The following is a 19,446-nucleotide window of genomic DNA, read 5'->3' as shown; positions in this document are numbered from 1 at the left end:
CAGAGTCCAGTGTTACCTGTGGCACCCCTGAGCATCATTCAAGGCACCTGAAGGTGCCATGGCACATTGGTTGAAAACCACTGGAATAAGGATTTGACTGGACAAGAAGTAGCTGAGGTGGGTGGGTGTTTCTGTGTGTACTTTGGGAAATATGAGGCAAGACTGTGTATAATGAGATCAGGGGTTCTCCAACTGTGGTTCATTCAGGTAGTCTGTGGTGGCAACCCCTCAGAGAAATATCAGCTCTGCTAGAGACAGTGAACTCTGATCATGCAGGGTTCTGCATTTCAGGGTTAGGCTGCATGCAAATACAGGCTCTGCAGATATTCTTCCAAATGTATGGCCTGTTAGAGACACAAAACCAATAGACATTGTCCCACTTTCCTCTCTACAAAGTTGGAGCAAATGTCACAGTGATAACACTTCATGTACATAAGGCTCACTGGGTGCCCTTGGGCCAAACACTGTTTCCCAGCCAAACTTACCTCATAGCTTTGTTGTGAGAATTATATGGGGAGGAGAGAACCACATATGAGACATTGAGCATCACCATCAGAAACCACCATTGATGCAACCCAGCTTCTGGAGGAAAAGATGTGTTGCTCTTTGGGGCCTGTGGAAATCCACTGCACCTTCAGCAAAGACTGGGTTATGTCCAATGCTGATATGGTTTAAATAAATACCCTGAGACTCTGGCCCACCTTTTGCTCTTTGATTTCCATTAGTGGCTTCTTTGTGTATTCAGCAACAATTCAGCTTTTATCACTTATGCTTTCAACAACCCAGCATTGCTTCCTTGGTGGTTTAAAAATCCATCTAAGTCTTTGTTTCTTCCTCCTTTTCTAAAGCTTCTTGCCTGATCATTTTTTACCGTGTGGGTTTTTATGTGTGTGGCTTCTTTTACCCTTGGCTTCAAACTTCCTTCTGCTCACGAGTGCCAGACAAGTTATTTCCCACCCCTAGTCCTATCTATTTTTCAAAACACTTATTTCCTCTACTACTTCCAAAATACTCCATCAAAAAGGATCTTTGTACTGATTTGAAGATTCATCTGATCAACCAGATGCACTCTTTTTAACAGAATATAAAATACATGGACCAAACCCTGAATAAACACAGTAGTCCACTGAGAAAATAAGAAGAGTCCTACTGGATCAAGGCCCACCTACTCTAACATCCTGTTCTTACAGTGGCCAAGCAGATGCCATAGGAAGCCCACAAGCATAACCTAGTGCAACAGCACTCACCCCACCTGTGGTTCTCAGTAACTGTTATTTAGAGCAGTGTTTCCCAACCTTTTTTGGGCAAAGGCACACTTGTTTGATGAAAAAAATCTCGAGGCACACCACCATTACAGCCCCGTGACGTCAGCGCGCAGCGTCACACCAGGAGGGACGCACGAAAGTGTAAGTTTCAATTTTTTCCCCTCCCCCTTGCCGGGGAACCTCCAAGCTTTGGGGATGGGGGGGAGGAGGCAGCAAAACGAGGCAGGAAGGAGAGCGCGGCTTGGCTGGGTGAGCTTTGGCAGGGGCAGGGAATGAGAGCCGCGAGGCAGGCGCTGCGGACGGAGGCGCTGCCCGCCGAGCTCGCAGGCAGCCAGGCAGGCAGACGGCGAGAGCCCCACGCTGGGCGGCCTCTCCTCGCCGCCGCCGCCCCGCCTCTCGCCGCCCGACTCGCCCGCCTCCCTCCAGGCAACATCTCGTGGCACACCAGGCAACATCTCGTGGCGGAACAGTGGTTGGGAAACACTGATTTAGAGGCATATTGTCCCCAAATGTGGAGACAGAACATAGCCATCATGGTTGGTAGCCACTGAATCATCATCCATCATCCATGTATTTGTCTAGGGTACCATAATTACATCTTGCATGGTGTAAAGAAGTGCTCTCTTTTGTCCATAAATAAATTCATGACAATTACCTATAAGCATCTGCATACTATCCCTTGCTTTTTCCTGTAGGACTAATTGCAGTCATTAACCGTCATTAACAGTAGTCAACAGAAACAACAACAACAACAAAATCATTCCAGTAGCACTTTAGGGACCAACTAAGTTTGTTACTGGTATGAGCTTTATGCACACTTCTTCAGAATCTGCATGCACACGAAAGCTCATACCAATAACAAACTTAGTTGGTCTCTAAGGTGCTACTGGAAGGAATTTTTTTATTTTGTTTTGACTATGGCAGACCAACATGGCTACCTACCTATAAGTAGTCAACAGGTTTACCATACCCATTGAGCCAATCACCCATCTCCTCCTGCTCTTCTGAGAAATACCCCACCCTCCCACTATATATAAGGGTGTGGTGACTTCTGCTTCAGTGTATCTGAAGAAGTGTGCATGCACACGAAAGCTCATACCAGAACAAACTCAGTTAGTCTATAAGGTGCTACTGGACAATTTTTATTTTTATTTTTTATTTTGACAATTATATCTATAAGGTCCACTTTAACACGCAAAGGTTCTCTATAGTAATATGTACTTGTCTTCATTTTCAGTCAGCCCATAATGGGATGCAGGTCTACGCATGTTATTACAGGACTAGGAAAAATATTGTGTGACTAGAAAAAAATCACCTGAAGAGAGAAGGTATAATAATGAATCAGTCTGGTATAGTGAATGAAGTTTGGGCTGTTGACAGGCAGCTTCAGGAACTCTGCACTCCTTTCTTACGTTTCTTTAAATCAGACAGCCCTTGAAATAGAGGGCTTTAAAGCAGGACACATGGCCACTCCTGGAACACTTCAAATGCATTTCTTCCTGTTAGTAGCCTCTTTGTTCAGCAAGCATGTCCAAATTAGGAAGCATATTTCACAATGCTGATGCTTTTAGTGATCTGATAACACTTATAAGTAATTAATTGTGAGGAAAACTTTCCTCTCAAATAAAATGGTTAGGACATTTCCCTATGCATTCACAGCCAAAATCTGCTTAAGGGTTGCTTTCATGTCATTTTTATTATATTTTACAATTTTTTTTGTAGGAGTCAGGACTTTCCACACAACATATGGGCCTTTTCATTGGTTACCAGAATATTAACCTAATATGATCCATTTTGGTTTATTATTTTCACCAATATATCCATTTTTTGTGCACACTTTATCCTAGTCTATGCATTTTCGTAAACATTGCTTGGCTGGCAAACTGCGTAGCAAAATTCAGTTAAGCACAATTTTTTAAGGATGGCTGTGCTTCAGTTCCCATCTTGCTTTGGAAGGTACAAATTTGGTAGGTCTGGCTCCAGATGAGACCTGAAGTGAATTTCTCCCCTACCTCTAACTGTGAATTATTATTATTCTTTATTAAACTTGTATACTGCCCTTCTTTCTTAGATCTCAGGTCAGTTCACAACATAAAAATAGGATATAACAAAAATATTAATAATACATAATTCAAATAAAAAGAAAACTAAGAATTTCCCCTCCCACAACATGTTTAAAAGGGTGTTGGGTGTTAATCAGCCAAAGATCCAGTTGAAAAGGAACATTAGCACCTAAGGATTTATACTGAAGGCACCAGGTGGACCTCCCTGGGGAGAGCATTTCACAAACTGGAAGCCACTGCAGAAAACACCCATTCTGTTGTTGCCATCTTCTGGACCGCCCATTGAGGAGGCACATGAAGAAGGGCTTCAGGTGATGATTTGGGGGCCTAGGTAGATTTATATGAAAAGAGGGAGGGGATTGTACTTGCCTGCCTCATACCCAACTTTCATATGTAATCTAAATCTGTAAATAGGCCCCACTCTTCCTTTATAAAAGACGGCACGGGTCTTGTTGTTGCATGAATTACGATGTCAAGTTTCACGCAAAACACAATTTGTTTGTCTAAAACCAATACAGCTTTTTGTTTCTATGATTATCACATGGAATGGAAACAGTTCGGGAGGGAGGGAAGACCCAAATGGCAGCTGATCTCTCTGCTGAGCCAATGGAATACATCTCACCACCTAATCTTTCCATCTCTACAGCCAAGCAGAATGGCACATGCAAGTCTATGGTCGTGATTCAGAGATTTGTTGTTGTTTAGTCGTTTAGTCGTGTCCGACTCTTCATGACCCCATGGACCAGAGCACACCAGGCACTCCTGTCTTCCACTGCCTCCTGCAGCTTGGTCAAACTCATGCTGGTAGCTTTGAGAACACTGTCCAACCATCTTGTCCTCTGTCGTCCCCTTCTCCTTGTGCCCTCCATCTTTCCCAACATCAGGGGCTTTTCCAGGGAGTCTTCTCTTCTCATGAGGTGGCCAAAGTATTGGAGCCTCAGCTTCACGATCTGTTCTTCCAGTGAGCACTCAGGGCTGATTCCCTTAAGAATAGATAGGTTTGATCTTCTTGCAGTCCATGAGACTCTCAAGAGTCTCCTCCAGCACCATAATTCAAAAGCATCAATTCTTCGGCGATCAGCCTTCTTTATGGTCCAGCTCTCACTTCCATACATCACTACTGGGAAAACCATGGCTTTAAACCATGGATTCAGAGATATGGGTACCCAAAGTAATGTGCACACAGATCGCTGGATCATGAACCTACTATTGCCCTTTTCAGTCTTATCCAGGATACAGCTCCCTGTGCAAGTCCCCCTGAAAACAATGAGTCTTAAGCTGCTGGACTGTGGAAAGGAACATAAACTTCAGAGGCATTACCTGCAATCTTCAGATGTCATTACTGTTTTCTTTCCATCCTTTCAGGATGAGATCCACATATAGCTGGATCCCACAATGGGATGATTTAAGAAATGTCAACTACGCAGTCTGATTAGAGCAGGGCGGCTAACCTACAGTCCATGGGCCACCTAACTGCAAAGAGATTTTTTGTGACCTTCATATCACCATTTTAAATCATGAGTTCCTAGTCTCCAGAATCAACCTTACCACATAATCCTTACCACCTTGATTCAGAACTAATTTCAATGCGATTTACTTAGAATTGTAGCCGTGTTGGTCCACAACAAATCTAGTGTTCGCCTGCTTCATCCCTTGGTTCAGAGCTGGGGAACGTGTCGGGGAACTCTAACTCATCAACCCCAACCAACATGGCCAATGGCTGGTTTGCTAAGAGTTGTAGTCCAGTAATATCTAGAGAGTCACAGGTTTCCCACACCTATCCAGTTCCTCCATAAGACCTCCATACACTTTTAATGGCTTTTTCAAATACCCCCCTACTATTTGGCCAACTGTTCTAAAATCAATATAAAACAACGTTTCACTCTTTCTTCATTACAAATTTGCTCCCACACTGCTCACTTTCCTCAACCTGATGTGTGATTTGATATAACTGGCTCCTTACAACCATGGGGTAAAATCATATTATAATGGGAAAATAAAGTCACCTACTGCTACCCTCAGGTTCATATTTACTGCCAGTGCCCTCCTGTGGCAACAATGATGGATTTATTGACAGCAGGCATTCAGAACCTCCCACCCCACCCCAAAAATCTCTTAAGGAGAGATAATTGGCACAGATGCTAAAAAGTGTCACAGAGAAAGCTTGGGCTACACTTTCTCCAGTTGCAAGGGCTTGAATGCATTGAAACAAGGCACAATTTAGGGGAAAGCTGTCTACATATAAAGACAAAGGGCAGGGCTCTCTCTTTCAATGTGGCATAGTCAAAGTCTCATAAGGCTTAGCCTTAGTCTTAATCCCCTTCAGTTGAAACTTCCTTGGCTAAAGGATCATCTGCCAGCACTCTGTCAGTCCTGCTATTTCTCATGTCAAGCAGTGATGAGCAATTTACTGACACATTAATCCTGTATCACTCCCGCACCAGACTGACCTTTGGCCGAGTTTCAAGAGAATTAGATGTGATATATCCACTACTCAGGACTACCAGAGAGAGAGAGAGAGAGAGAGAGAGAGAGAGAGAGAGAGAGAGAGAGAGAGAAGCCAAATAAACTATAAAGCGTTCAAAAGGATTGTGGCCTTTGTCAAGATCAAAAGAAATGTAAGTATCATCACTTTTCATTCACAAGAAGCAGCTTATTTTTAATACAAAAGCAGCACAAAGCTTATTAACGAAGAAAAAAAAATAAAGCCCTTCCAATAACGTTGAGACAAATATGTTCCAAAAGATTCACAGCTTCCTCTAACTCTGGCATATTATCTGACATTTGTAACCAATGCCCCCAGTAGTTTGCTGCCAGAGTTTATAAGATCACATAAGGGCAAAATTTATCAGATTTTGTTCCGTCACTGAGTCACATCATCTGCTCCGTTCCTGATGCAACAGTGGCCATCTCTATTGCTATGCAAAGTGTTCAACTTTTGCCCTAAGTGCACCATCAAATCTTCTGATGAGGATATCCATACAGCATTCACCAAAAACAGGAGGGGAGAAGCTTGACACACAACTGGTACACACAACCTTGCCATTGGGAAAAAGCCTTAGCTCAGTGGTAAAGTCTCTGCTCTGGGTGCAAAAATCCTAAGTGACTCCAGGTAGGATTGAGAATGGCTTGTGTCTGAAACCCAAGAGAACCACTTCTAGTCATTGTGGATAATACTGAACTAAGTGGACCAATGGTCTGGTTCAGTATAAGGAAGCTTTCTATATTCAGACTTTAAAAAAATCCTTGCATGAAAATTTGCTTTAAAAAAAAAAAAAACCACTCACATTTTATGAGATGTCCCGGGGCTGCCTTTTAACTTTTTTCTGCCCATTAACAAGTTCTAGGTGCTGTTGCTGAACACCTTGTGGATGGGAATAGACTGTGGAAGAATGGGATGGAATGGTGCACAATTCAACCCCTTGATTTACTTGTGGCAGCAGCCATCCATCTTCAAAGTTCAGAAGAGAGGCAGTACTCCATCATGTCCAGTCCTCCCAGGGACAACTGCAGCCTGATTCTGAAAGTGTGTGCCAGCTGATATCCTTTCTAGCTGTTCCACACAGCTAGGAGAACTTACGCAGCCTGAAATCATAACCAGCAGGCCAAATTGTGGATCCAACATTACACGCTCGGGCAAAAGCTCTCTGTGATTTTGAGATTTTGAATTTTTGTGCATGCATCTTGGGATGGTGGCGTCTGCAATACGGCATTCCCCACCTTCCCAAAGAAACACAGTGTTCCTCAGAACCTATGGACCTCAGAGTACTTAAATGTTTTGTATTCAGTGTGTTGAACAAGGGAGTTGTTCCTTTTACTAAAATTACATATCTTACTTGAACTTGAGCATCGAAAAATCCTCCAAACAGTTGATCTGCCATATACAGAAATGAAAATAGCTTACAAGCCTTTGCAGTGGTAAAATTAGCCTTCATTTGGATGAAGAAATATGCTTACAATTTAGCATCACTCTTACACTTTTGTTAACACAGAAACAATATATGCCAGCTAAGGTGAGTTTCGCACCTCTACAGTCTAAAAATTATGCAAGGGAATGTGCCAGATTTATACTATTTCCAGTTCTCATTAGAATGGTTCATCTTTTCGATAAGATTAATGCTGTGCAAGACATGAAAATTAGATACCAAAAATGTTATAAACGTCTCATATATTTATCAAGTATACTACCTTGACCTTTTCAGTATTCTGAAATGGGATTGGTTTTCAACATCCCTTTCACATCCAGTGAGGGGGAAGCATGAATGGCTGTACAAAATCAACATACATAAAAATGGTAAAAATATTCACATAACATACCCACACACTGTGTCTTTACACACACACACACACACACACACACACACACACACACACACACACCTCATTTTGGCTTGGTGCTGTTTGAAAGTGTCTGCTGCATGGAAATAGAAAATAAAACATGGACCCTTAACTTAACCGGAGCAACTTTCATGTCCTCTTTGCTAGGAAAACATTTGTGGCTGATACCAATTTCAAAATGTCAAAAGCTGAAAAATGTTCCACTTAATAAAGCACAGTGCAGTCAACTAATTTATTTCTTCGATAAATCAGTTTGGAAGGTTGCCCTCTGTCAGAAAATCTGTCAGTTTCCTATAATCCCCTCAGCTTGCGGTCCTTGCCTAACCCTGAATATAACCCTCCAATGACTATCCGAAACCTACATCGGACATGAAATATTTCCCACACAAAGCCATGTGTAAGTTCTCATGTACGACACTGAAATCTCTGTTTCATTGCAAGTGCGCCTGCAAAAGGCCCCGGCTTTTCATTACATGTAAACGATGTCTACAGAAGAGTAACTCTCTACTATTCTCCTGTAGAGGTTGTTGGGAGTTTGTGTCATCAGGCATCTACCAGGCCCCATATATCATCATGGTACCCACAGCTGATCAGCCGAGTCAGTAGTGATCATTGCTCATTGGGACTGGTAGGGCAGAAGGCAGAGAGACCAATAGTAGGTAGGGCGAGAGCTAATGAATGGCAGAGCCAACTAATTCAAGTTGTGTCCCTATCCTCTAACTGCCTGCTAAGTTCTACTAGGGCAACACTGAGGCCCATGAGGAGGAAGCTGACAGGCTGGTGGGAGCTGACTGAGAGCAGATTGGGGTTCATAAGGCAGTGATCCATTTCTCCAAATGAAACATCCACCACCACTGGCACTGCTGCCCTTCCCACTATTGACACTTGCAAGTAAATATGTGAGCAAGGAGGAGGACCAGCAGTTGACCTTCCTCCTGACCTAGTTGACCTTTTCTTCTCAAGAATTGGGCCAGAGAGGGAGAGGAATGGTGGACAAGATGTGGGGACCACATAGGGGATCTTTTCCAAGGATCCCTCTCCCCGCCTCCAAAAAAAATTAAAAATCTGGAGCCAACAGTGTTTTCACACAATGTTCTATATATTAGTCTTCTTCTTTAATTACACAGAAATGCTATCTGTGTTGGAAATCTTCAGTGTTTAAGGTGGAGCTGCAAGCTTTGAATCCAGTCTTTAAAACTGTGTGTATCGTGGCCAAACTACATGCAACACTCAGTTGTGTGAATCTTCATGCACTTGCATGAATATTTTCTCTGAGGGATGATATTTTTCTAACCCAAAGAACTAAGCGAGTGGATGGGTGGATGGAAAACTTGGGTTGTTCGTGTGGATCTGCAACTGCCCATTTCCCCATTAATATTCCCCATTAGTATTATCTTTCCCTCTTTAAATATCGGGTTCCCCCCCCCCACATCCTATCCATTTTTTAAAACCCACCAAATTTGAAGGAGGAAGGGTCCCCAGTATTAATGAAGAGACAGGCAAATGCATACCCACATTTTGTTCCAGTATGGACAAAACCCTTATTTCATTCACTATGGGGTATTTTTTTCTAATCAGAATACCTCAGTTGCTGCTGCGGTATTACTTGAATTCCACAATATTACACTGTTTATGTGACCATCTGAATGAACTGTTAAAGACATACTTAGCAATGTTCCTGCTAGGTCTTCACTATTGATTCATATTGCCTACACACTGCATACAGTCTCTTTAGCTACAAGAAAACTGAGTAGAATCACAGAATCACAGACCTGTAGAGTTGGAAGGGACTATTAGGGTCATCTAGGCCAACCTAGAGAACCTGGAGAAAGCAAATATTTTCTTGACTTTTCGGAATGTAAGCAATGCATTTAATAAAATCAGGGAATTGGGAATTGAAAGTTGGTGTATGTTCCAGCAACCAGCAATCTTTTCCATTGCACACACACACACATACACACACACACACACATATATATATATATATATATGAGAATGAAATGGCTATAGCAAATTTATAGCTCAGGACACACTTATCAACTTGATTCTTCCATCACCATGCCTTGTTATGGAAAATGCTTAATATTCCATACATTATGAGCTCTAAACTGATTATTTCCTGTAAAAGGCGGGGTCACATATGGGACAGTGAAAGTCTAGTGTATGTTTCATATAAAATTCATTTGTTGGTCAGTGGGGGAGACAAATGTAACAAATTCTCCACCATTTTTATATACTCAGCACTTTTCTGCCTCCCTTTATAACCAGAACTGCAGGAGGTTGTATAGATTGTAACATATGCTTTCCATTTATTTAGGTATGTGTATGGTGATGCTATACATAACTTATTTTTAGTTAATTTTTCAAGTCATCCTGCTGACTCTTGAAAAGGAGGATCTACTACATTTGACAATTTCCATGTCTTGTCCTACCTAATCCCACATTTGGTTTTAGTCTTCTCAGCCAGCCAGAGGTCATATATCCAAAGCCATTGATTTTGTGGCTGAGCTGGCTGTTTTCTTTCTTGGGGTGTGGGGGGGGGAGAGTAGTTGGAGAACTAAGTAGACAACCACACTGTGTTTCATTTTGCTTCATATGATTTTTGGCATCTTGCAAAGCTCTCGCCCCCTCCTTCCCAACCCACAATCTTTCAGACTAGAGATTGATTACTGCAGAAAAGCAACAGTAAGAATCTCCGAGCAGAAGTAAAGCTGTCAAAACAATCTAATCAATTTTAATATATCAAAAACACCTCTCCAAAAGTGGCTGTGATGAAATCTTACGGACAAATATTAAATGTTCCTAACATAGAATCTGCTTAGCAAAACATGGCACTTGCTTTTTTGGCTCACCTAGCGCTTGGCACAAATCATATATAATGATTTCTTTTTCCTTTATTCATTGAAAATACCTGCACACCGCCTTCCAGCCCTTAAAAGGACCCCCAAATGCAGTTTATAACCAATAAGGGCAACAACAAAGGCATGCGGGAATAATGAATGAATAATGTTTTAAAAGGAATCCTGAATTAAATTTTGAAATCTCTTCTGAAGACTGTGGACCTTGGAAACATCCTTCCTTCTCACTGGATGGGATTGGATGGGATCACTGATATGGTAAATTAGGATGTGAATTGAGAGAGGCTGTGAAAGCTTGAAACCAAGAAAGATGGAGGTTGTGGGTGGGTGGTACCCATGTCCAGGAGATAGGCAAATTGCCTGATCTGGAAGTGGTTCCACTTCCTCTGAAAAAACAAGTGTTTAGCTTAGGGAAACTCCCAAATGTCACCCAAGTGTCCTCTGCAGCTAGGAGTGCCTTCTACCAGCTTTGTCTGCTTCATCACCTACGCGGGTTCTAAACCACTGAACCTCTTGGGCTTGCCGATCGGAAGGTCGGCGGTTCGAATCCCCACGATGGGGTGAGCTCCTGTTGCTCTGTCCCAGCTCCTGCCAACCTAGAAGTTCAAAAGAACGCTGGTGCAAGTAGATAAATAGGTACTGCTGTTGCGGGAAGGTAAACAATGTTCCGTGTGCTCTGGCTTCTGTTGTGGGATCCCATTGCGCTAGAAATGGTTTAGTCATGCTGGCACATGACCCAGAAAGCTGTCTGTGGACAAACGCCAGCTTCCTCAGCCTGAAGTGATATAAACACCACAACCCCACAGTTGCCTTTTACTGGACTTAACTGTCCAGGGATCCTTTACTTTTAAAAAAAAAACCAAAAGAAACACCTACTCCTAGAGAGGGATGGCCTGGTGTCATGGCACTGTTAGGCTGTCATTGAAATTTTACTCAATATTGATCCAGAGTAAAAATTGGCAGAGTAAAACTTAAACACTTTGCAGGATTTCCAAAAAATGGACTAGAGGCAATTGCTGTAATATTTCATCCAGCAGAGCTTTACTGCTAGTGAAGGCAAATGAGCATAATGGTCGCGTCCAATACATTCAGGGTTGGCACTGCCCATAAGAAATCCAGTTGCAGCAGACTTAACTTAAACTTACAATAACTTATAATAAGTATAAACCTTAACACTAAGCATACTGCGTACAGAACACCACACCAGAAGGAAAAGAGATAGAAAGAGAAAGTGAAGCCCCGGCTCCTTCTGGCCCCACTTTTATAGTCAGCATGACCTTGACTGAAAGAGATAACCGAACCAATTTAAGCCAGCTTTTGCTTATTTCTTTCACACAGAGAAGCTTCCAGAACGCTATGTGGAAATGTGGATAACCAATTTTAACTTTGGAAAAAATCAGAAAGAGAAACTGAAACTGGCATATTTACCCATTCCTAAAACAGAGTCAATTGTGTGTTTGAGGAAAGTCCTCATGAAATTGTAGAAATCATCCACTCCCATCATAAGAATCATGTGTCACTTACCTACATTAGGCACAAGAGATGGGAAGAAACCTCACAAATTGGGTCAGGAGAATATTGGAATCATGAGGTAGGATTCATGGGAATGCAGTGAGTTGACTATTGTGTCATGAGGATTCAGAGCAGGCTTCCTCAACCTTGGCCCTCCAGATGTTTTGAGACTACAATTCCCATCATCCCCGACCACTGGTCCTGCTAGCTAGGGATCATGGGAGTTGTAGGCCAAAAACATCTGGAGGGCCGAGGTTGAGGAAGCCTGATTCAGAGTGACTGAGATGTTACAGATCTCTAAGTGTAGATTCAGCCTTTGTCTTATAGAATGCTATCATGATGTAAATGCTATTTTGTGTAACTGAACTCATATGTGCATTTGTACTCAATTTGCCTCCTTGTTGAAACAAGTGCTTGAGATTTAAATAGTCTAGACATTGGCATTGCGAAGACCATTTTAAAAATATATTTTATTTTCTGCATTATCAGTCCTCTAAAGGAACAACAGGCCTTGCTCTTTAATCTTTCAAGGGACAATATCCCGAAACAAGTTTAAGCATGGATCTGTCTTACAAGTCAGAAAAGCTTGAAAAATTCATAAGCCAGGAAAATGGGTCAGTGTCAACGATGTATTAATTTTTCAGCACAAGAATGTAATTCTCGTGTGCATCCCTTTCAGGCTCTCTTTGATGTAAATAGTGGGATAATTGGAGTGAATTTTTGACTTTGGAATAGAATCTGCGCTATCACAATTTCTAATGTTCCAGGTTTGGAGTACAAAGGAAATTAATGAGACCTTTAAAGCTACACCGCTTCGTGTTTCTCCTTGGAGTCTTGTGGTTATGATGAGCAAGAAGGGTTTTTTGTTTTGTTTTCTTTTTGCTAAACTGGGCTAAACAAGAAAGGGAGAGCAAGCTCCAGCGTCTCAGCATTTCAAAGAAATACCACAGGGAGCCTGCATCAAACCACAAAATCCCTACCCTTCATTACCATTGTTTTCAAGCAAGCACTGGATGGGGGGAGGGATTAGGGAGGAAAGGATTAGATGGTTTAATATCTCATTCATTGCTTTGTGTTCTCAGAACTCTGTGAACGCCAGGGCTTTGCAAATTATGGAAAGGATGGATGACAGCTCATATCACTCATTATGCAATCACTCACTGGTAGCGCAACCTTGGAAAAGTCACCTGCACTGTGTGGTACAAAGAATCTCCGGTCTCCGGCATAATAAACTCAAGTATGTCACCTCTAGCTAATTATCTTGTTCTATAAATCATTCTTGGAAATTTACACCTCACCCCCTGACTTTCAGGGATATGAATTAAAAATAAGAAATGACACAAGGAAAGATTATTATGTGGGTACCATTCAAAATAATCTTCCATTCCACTCCAATAATATTGGTCATGATCTAGCCAAAGCAGAGCAGTTTTAAGACACCATGACTTCATGTACACACGCAAAGGGAGTTAAAGGGCTGTTATTTGGCAGGACCTTGTCCTAGGCTCTCCAAATGACTGAGGCCACTACTCGAAGCCTGCAATCCTATACCAGCTTGCATGGGTGAGCCCCACTGAACTCAGTAAGGCTTCTGAGTAGGTATGCATATGGTTGCTTTGTAAATTGAGTTTGGTTTCTATCAACCACAAGCACATTTGTGACATTTTGTCTGGTGTTTGGTCCTCAGAAGCGTAAGTTGAATACAGCAACTCAATCTGAATGTTCATTCATTTATCGACTGACAAGGCCATTACTCTGTCACCGTAAAACAAACACATGTTTTTACATCAATGGTTACTATATGAAAAAAGGGCCATGAGAATACATTGTATAATCCAAAACTGTCCTATTTCTTAACTATGTAGGAAGGACAGGAAAGGAACTGATTGTTCACTTAGAGCCAGTGTGCTATAATATAAAGGCAGGTGGACTTAAACCAGGGATAAATAAACCAGTTGAAATCCCAACATAGCCATGAATCCTACTGGTTGACATTGTTCCATTTATCATATTTTAGCCTAATACCCAAGGTTAATGTGAAGCGAAAATGGGGGTTCCACAATATTTATTTTTTGATGGGGCAAAGTGAACCTCTATCAAATCACCACTTTGCTCAACGTTTTTCCTAAACTGAAAATCCCATATCTCTATATGGGTGGAAGAGATACATTTTAAAAAAATGAATTCCATTTCAAGAATTTACAATGATCTGTGTTGCCCACTGTATTGAAACAAAACTGATCATTACAACCTGGACCTAGGTCCATTCTGATTCATAAAAATCAGCTGAGATATGCTGGGTCATGTATTGGCTGGATTTGCCAATGCCTCATGGAGGGCAAGGGAGAGAGCAGATCAAGCAGCCTTAAATCTGCTGTAACTAAACATATGCTTGGGAAAGAAAAATTGACTTGCTACTTGATATTCTGCCTGTTTACTCAGAATATTACCTCACTGTGTTCAGTGGGGATAACGTCCAATAAATGTGTTTATGTTTGCAACCTTAGACAGGCAGCACTCCATTTCTCTGTCTCTCGTTCTCTCTGTATCTTTGTTCTCTCTGTCTCTCGTTCTCTCTCTCTCTCTCTCTCTCTCTCTCTCTCTCTCTCTCTCACACACACACACACACACACACACACAGCTTGTGCAGCTTTAGATACTCCTGAAGATAGTTTTGGCTTTTGATCTGGATTTAGCGCTGAGACTATGATGGCTTTGGTTCATGTTTTCAACCTTGGAACGAGAGATGACATTTTACCCAGCTGATCCTATTGTATGCTCTTGCTGCAGCTTTTGATTCTGTTGATCTTGATTTGCTACTGATCCTATGAGATCTCACCACGGCTTTCAATTTTATCTTGTGTGAAAGATTTGACATATTGACTCTACATTCTGTCGATAACTGTATCTCTACAGTTGCAATGGCATGGATAGAAGCTTTCTCAGTGGCTGCTCTACAACTGTGGGACAATAGGAAGCTGCCTTATACCTAGTCAGACAATTGGTCCTCCTAGCTAGGTATTGCGTGTCAAGGCCCTGCCCCCCCCCATTTGATGAATAAGACACGTGGACACCAGTATTTTAGGCTAATGGGCTAATAAAGGCCACAAATGTATTGGTTACAGAATGTGAATGGTATTGGCTTAGGCATTGGACCCAAACCGACTATATCTGGCTCCTGCCCACCATGCAGGGAGTCTCACAAGGGTTAACCACCAGTAGGGGGAAGCCCTGTTGATGTACATAAACTTGGAGCTCCCCTCAGGGTCACCAGAGAGGTCGTGCCATGGCTCAAGCCTCTACCAAGGCTTCGGACAGGAACCACAACCCCTGGATTCCTTTAATCGAATAACCTTAAAGGGGAGGGGCAGGTGATGGCCACAACCTCCCCTCCCATAGACAAGCTTTTCCAATGCCAAACCTTACAAAGTTGTGATGATTAGGCGAAGACCAAGTGACTGGTGCCAATCTGCCAAATGGGATAATTCCTACCAGGCCCCTTCAACAGGCAACCAACTGAGGTCCATAGCAAGGTCAGGGTGTTGAATGCAAGACATTTTGCATGCAAGGCAGGTGAACTACCACTGAGCTATTAGTAAAGGTAAAGGGACCCCTGACCATTAGATCCAGTTGTGGCCGACTCTGGGGTTGTGGCGCTCATCTCGCTTTATTGGCCGAGGGAGCCGGCGTACAGCTTCCGGGTCATGTGGCCAGCATGACTAAGCCGCTTCTGGCGAACCAGAGCAGCACATGGAAACGCTGTTTACCTTCCCGCCTGAATGGTACCTATTTATCTACTTGCACTTTTGATGTACTTTTGAACTGCTAAGTTGGCAGGATCAGGGACCGAGCAACGGGAGCTTACCCCGTCGCGGGGATTCAAACCGCCGACCTTCTGATCAGCAACTCCTAGGCTCTGTGGTTTAACCCACAGTGCCACCCGCATCCCTTCACTGAGCTATTACCCTTCCCCAAAATATTGTCCGAGGAGCCTTGGCGTAGCTCAAGCTTGAAAATATTTTGCTTGCAGACATTTTTTGTACACAGGCTAAATCATTCCGTCATCTGGTATTTTAAGTGTACATTCCATTCTTTTGCTTTTCCTTTCATATATGCTGTATATGGTTGTATGAGGGCAACCTAGTCCAAACCACCCTCACCACCCAAAAAACCTCACCCTGATTATTTAGCTTAACTAGCTGTCAGAAGAGTGGGTTAGGAAAGTGTCTGCCTCTAGAACATTCTGCAATGCCACAGTAAAGAAAGCTCTGCATTTTAATGTGATTGGACAAACAAAAAAAATCCATAATGTGTAGCACCATCTACATGCACAGATTGGACCTGGCATGTAGCACAATCTACACATGTTTACTTAGAAGTAAGCCACACTATATTCATTGAGACTTACTCCCCAATAAGTGGGTTTATGATTGCATTCTTCGTGCTCCCCGTTTGAAGTGATATTGTGGAGTCAAAACCTTTTTACCTTTCTGTTCTGTTATCCTTCACTACTTATTTTAGTGCAGCCTGCTCTCAAATGTCAATCTGATTCTATTAGACTTTCGCCAAGATTTAACATAGAAGGACTGGTAATGTACCTTAGAACAAAGAATAAGTCCTTTGGCCAGTGATGTTGTTGTCAATATTTCATGTGCTCTTCTCTCTCTCTCTCTCTCTCTCTCTCTCTCTCTCTCTGTGTTGAAGAAACACCAGTGAATACACAAAGTTTTGTTTTCTCGTTCCTTTTTCCAATTGCCTTTATTGGGATTCATGCCTTAGAAGTGATATCATTAATTTTCAAATTTGTTTCTGATGTGCACTGAATGCCTGAGTGCTGCGTTGGGCACATGCAATCAATGAATGTTAATTTCAATAATGAGAGAGAAGTGGGTTTTACGATCCTCCTTCCCTGCCACATGGAGACCTGGTACAGCATGTCTCTTTTGTATTGAAATCTGAAAGCCACAGCCATTGCTGAGGTTCTGAGGACATCGTGCCCATTGCAATAATCTGCAAATTATCTGGGACACAATTATTGGAAATATCCTTCTGCATTACAGTAAAGCAAAATTAGATTTAAAAAGAAACGCATTAGCATTTTTTAAAACACACACACAACTCATTTATTTGGCTTAAAAAAGCAAATTGAAATAATGCAATGTGCTTGCACAGCATGGTTTCAAGCTTCACATCCAAGAGTTTTCTTAGCCTTCCTGGGAGGAAGCTGCCTTATAGCAAGTAAAGTCATTGATCCATCTAGCTCACTATTAAATGCACTGACTGGAAGCATCTCTTCAGGGTTGGCCAAAAGGGTTTGAGGGCTAACATTGTACTGAACATGGTGCAATTAGTGATGATTTTGTTTGGTCTGCATTTTAAAGTTAACAGACCTTATTCACCATTCTCGGGCATATAAGCAGATGAACAGTGAACAATTTGAGCGTGCATGTCCCTGAAGTTTGCAATGCAGGGGTGTTGTTTTTTAAGTGTATAAAATTGCATAATTCATGAGAGAAACAGGCACATTTTTAAAGAGAAATCTGCATGCAAAAATGCATACAATATACACGTGAATCTTCTGTGCATTAAAAATATATATTCCAAACAGTGGCGTAGCGTGGGGGGTTCCAGGGGTGCCGGCCGCACCGGGCGCAACATCTGGGGGGGACGCGAGTCCAGAGGGAAGGGACAAGCAATCGAGGCTTGTTTGCGGTGGGTGGTCGTTGTTTCCATTTGGCCGGCCCCCCTCGAGGAAGCGGGAACCTCTCCAAGGCACAGCGCGCCGTCGGTGGAGGGAAAAGAGCCGCACAGCAGCAGCAGCAAAGCCGGAAGGAGGAGGAGGTGGAGGCTCCGCCTGCCGCAGGATCCGATCCAAGCCTGCTAATCGCTTGCTGGGAATTAAGTGGCTCAAAGAGGCAAAGGAAGAGGTGGAGCCACTGGCCCGGCCGGGAGGAAGCTGGAGAGAGCAGTGTGCCTGGGCGCGGCGAGGTTGGGTAGGTGCGCCCTGGCTGGCTACCCGCCTCCCGGGCTCAGTGCCTCCATGACCCCTCCAGCGGCGATGGGAGAGATGGGGGGGTCTGGAGCAGCCCCGGCTGGCCTGCTCCTGCTTCTCCCCCGCCTCCTTCCCGTTGCCGGCGCCTTGATCTCATCCGGATCAGGGACGAAACACGCCCATCCTTTGCTACTCCTTGTCGGGTCACTGCTTCATTTCTCTAGGGAGAGAGAGAGGAGAGGAGAGGTGCCAGGGATTGCCAAGCGCGCGTGACGCAAAGGGCCTGCCCACACGCAGGCTGAGCTCCGCGTGGCGGGGGCGGAGGGAGGCACTCTGCACATGCTTAGGAGGCGCTCGCCAGTGGCGTAGCGTGGGGGGTGCAGGGGGCCCGGGTGCACCGGGTGCAACATCTGGGAGTTAGGGTTAGGGGGCGCAAATCCACGGGTTAGGGGGCACAAATTACTTGCCTTGCCCTGGGTGCTGACAACCCACGCTACGCCACTGATTCCAAAATCCAGCCAGAAGAGACATAACTAAACTCATGTGAAACTGACAAAGAATGAAAATAGGCTGATCCATCTATTCCAAGGTACAATTTATGGTACAAGTCTTTCTTATTAGGCTTGCTACCTACAATAGACATATATCATAGTTATAGGGATTGGAGCAGGGTAGGGACTGGCAAATGAAACATGGCGATGGGGTTGTGTGAGGACAGAAGGCAGGACCAACGCTTTGCAGACTAGGGTCAATCTTCCAGAAAGCACTTTGCTGAATTTGTGAGCTTACTTTCTTTTCCCCAAAAAAACTGCATTGCCAAATCCCATGAAAGACATTAGTGCCTGATTGGTCAGCAACAGTCTGCTCCTTACAGATACACAGTTTACCTGACTAAACATCAGGCATAAAACAATTCACTATTCAGAGCCTAGGAAGACAAGGCAATTACATAATGAGAATCAGTTCATGCATGCAACTGGCCATTTTTAATCCATGCAGTCATATATCGGATTCAAGACCCCATGCAGAAAAGGCTGCTGCGAACCAGGAAGCTATACTGCCATTTCTGTGGTTTTGACAGTTGAAAAAATATCAGACATGATCCAGAAATCATGGACTTGTGAGTTGGAAGGGACCTGTGTGCCTGTAAATATTTCCACGCAACCTCCCCCCACACTCTTGGATGGTTGCATGCAAACGCACATACAAAATTACATGGAAAAGGGAGCATAAGAACTGTTAGATCTACCTTTTCAACATTCTTATTGATTTGGGAAGAAGAAAGGTAGAAATACTCTGCAATACCAGCCAAATTATCGATCTCACACCAGTTCTGTGTCTTTCTGAAGTACGTTCACATAATGAAATAATTCACATTTCTGCCTTTTTGCAGCTGCTTCCCATACTACCTTACATTT

General features: G+C 43.1%; 1 long non-coding RNA gene across 3 annotated transcripts in view; it reads right to left on the bottom strand.

Annotated features, from left to right (window-relative positions):
* LOC308597873 overlaps positions 1 to 12,156 on the bottom strand; it is a 31,090-nt gene extending 18,934 nt beyond the window's left edge. For 2 of the 3 annotated variants that reach the window (XR_014013236.1, XR_014013237.1), the window contains exons 1-2: positions 12,045 to 12,156; positions 5,779 to 5,828 (exon numbers count right to left, since the gene is read on the bottom strand). This is a non-coding gene — a long non-coding RNA (uncharacterized lncRNA). The remainder of the gene's footprint in view (positions 1 to 5,778; positions 5,829 to 12,044) is intronic. The other variant, XR_014013238.1, reaches the window with a different exon arrangement.
* Positions 12,157 to 19,446: the final 7,290 nt, after the last annotated feature.

The sequence above is a fragment of the Podarcis bocagei genome, assembly GCF_964188305.1.
Source record: "Podarcis bocagei genome assembly, chromosome: 11".
In the NCBI taxonomy this organism is placed as follows: Eukaryota; Metazoa; Chordata; class Lepidosauria; order Squamata; family Lacertidae; genus Podarcis; species Podarcis bocagei.
The sequence above is the reverse complement of the archived record's forward strand: the minus strand, read 5'-3'. Positions and strand labels throughout refer to the sequence as shown.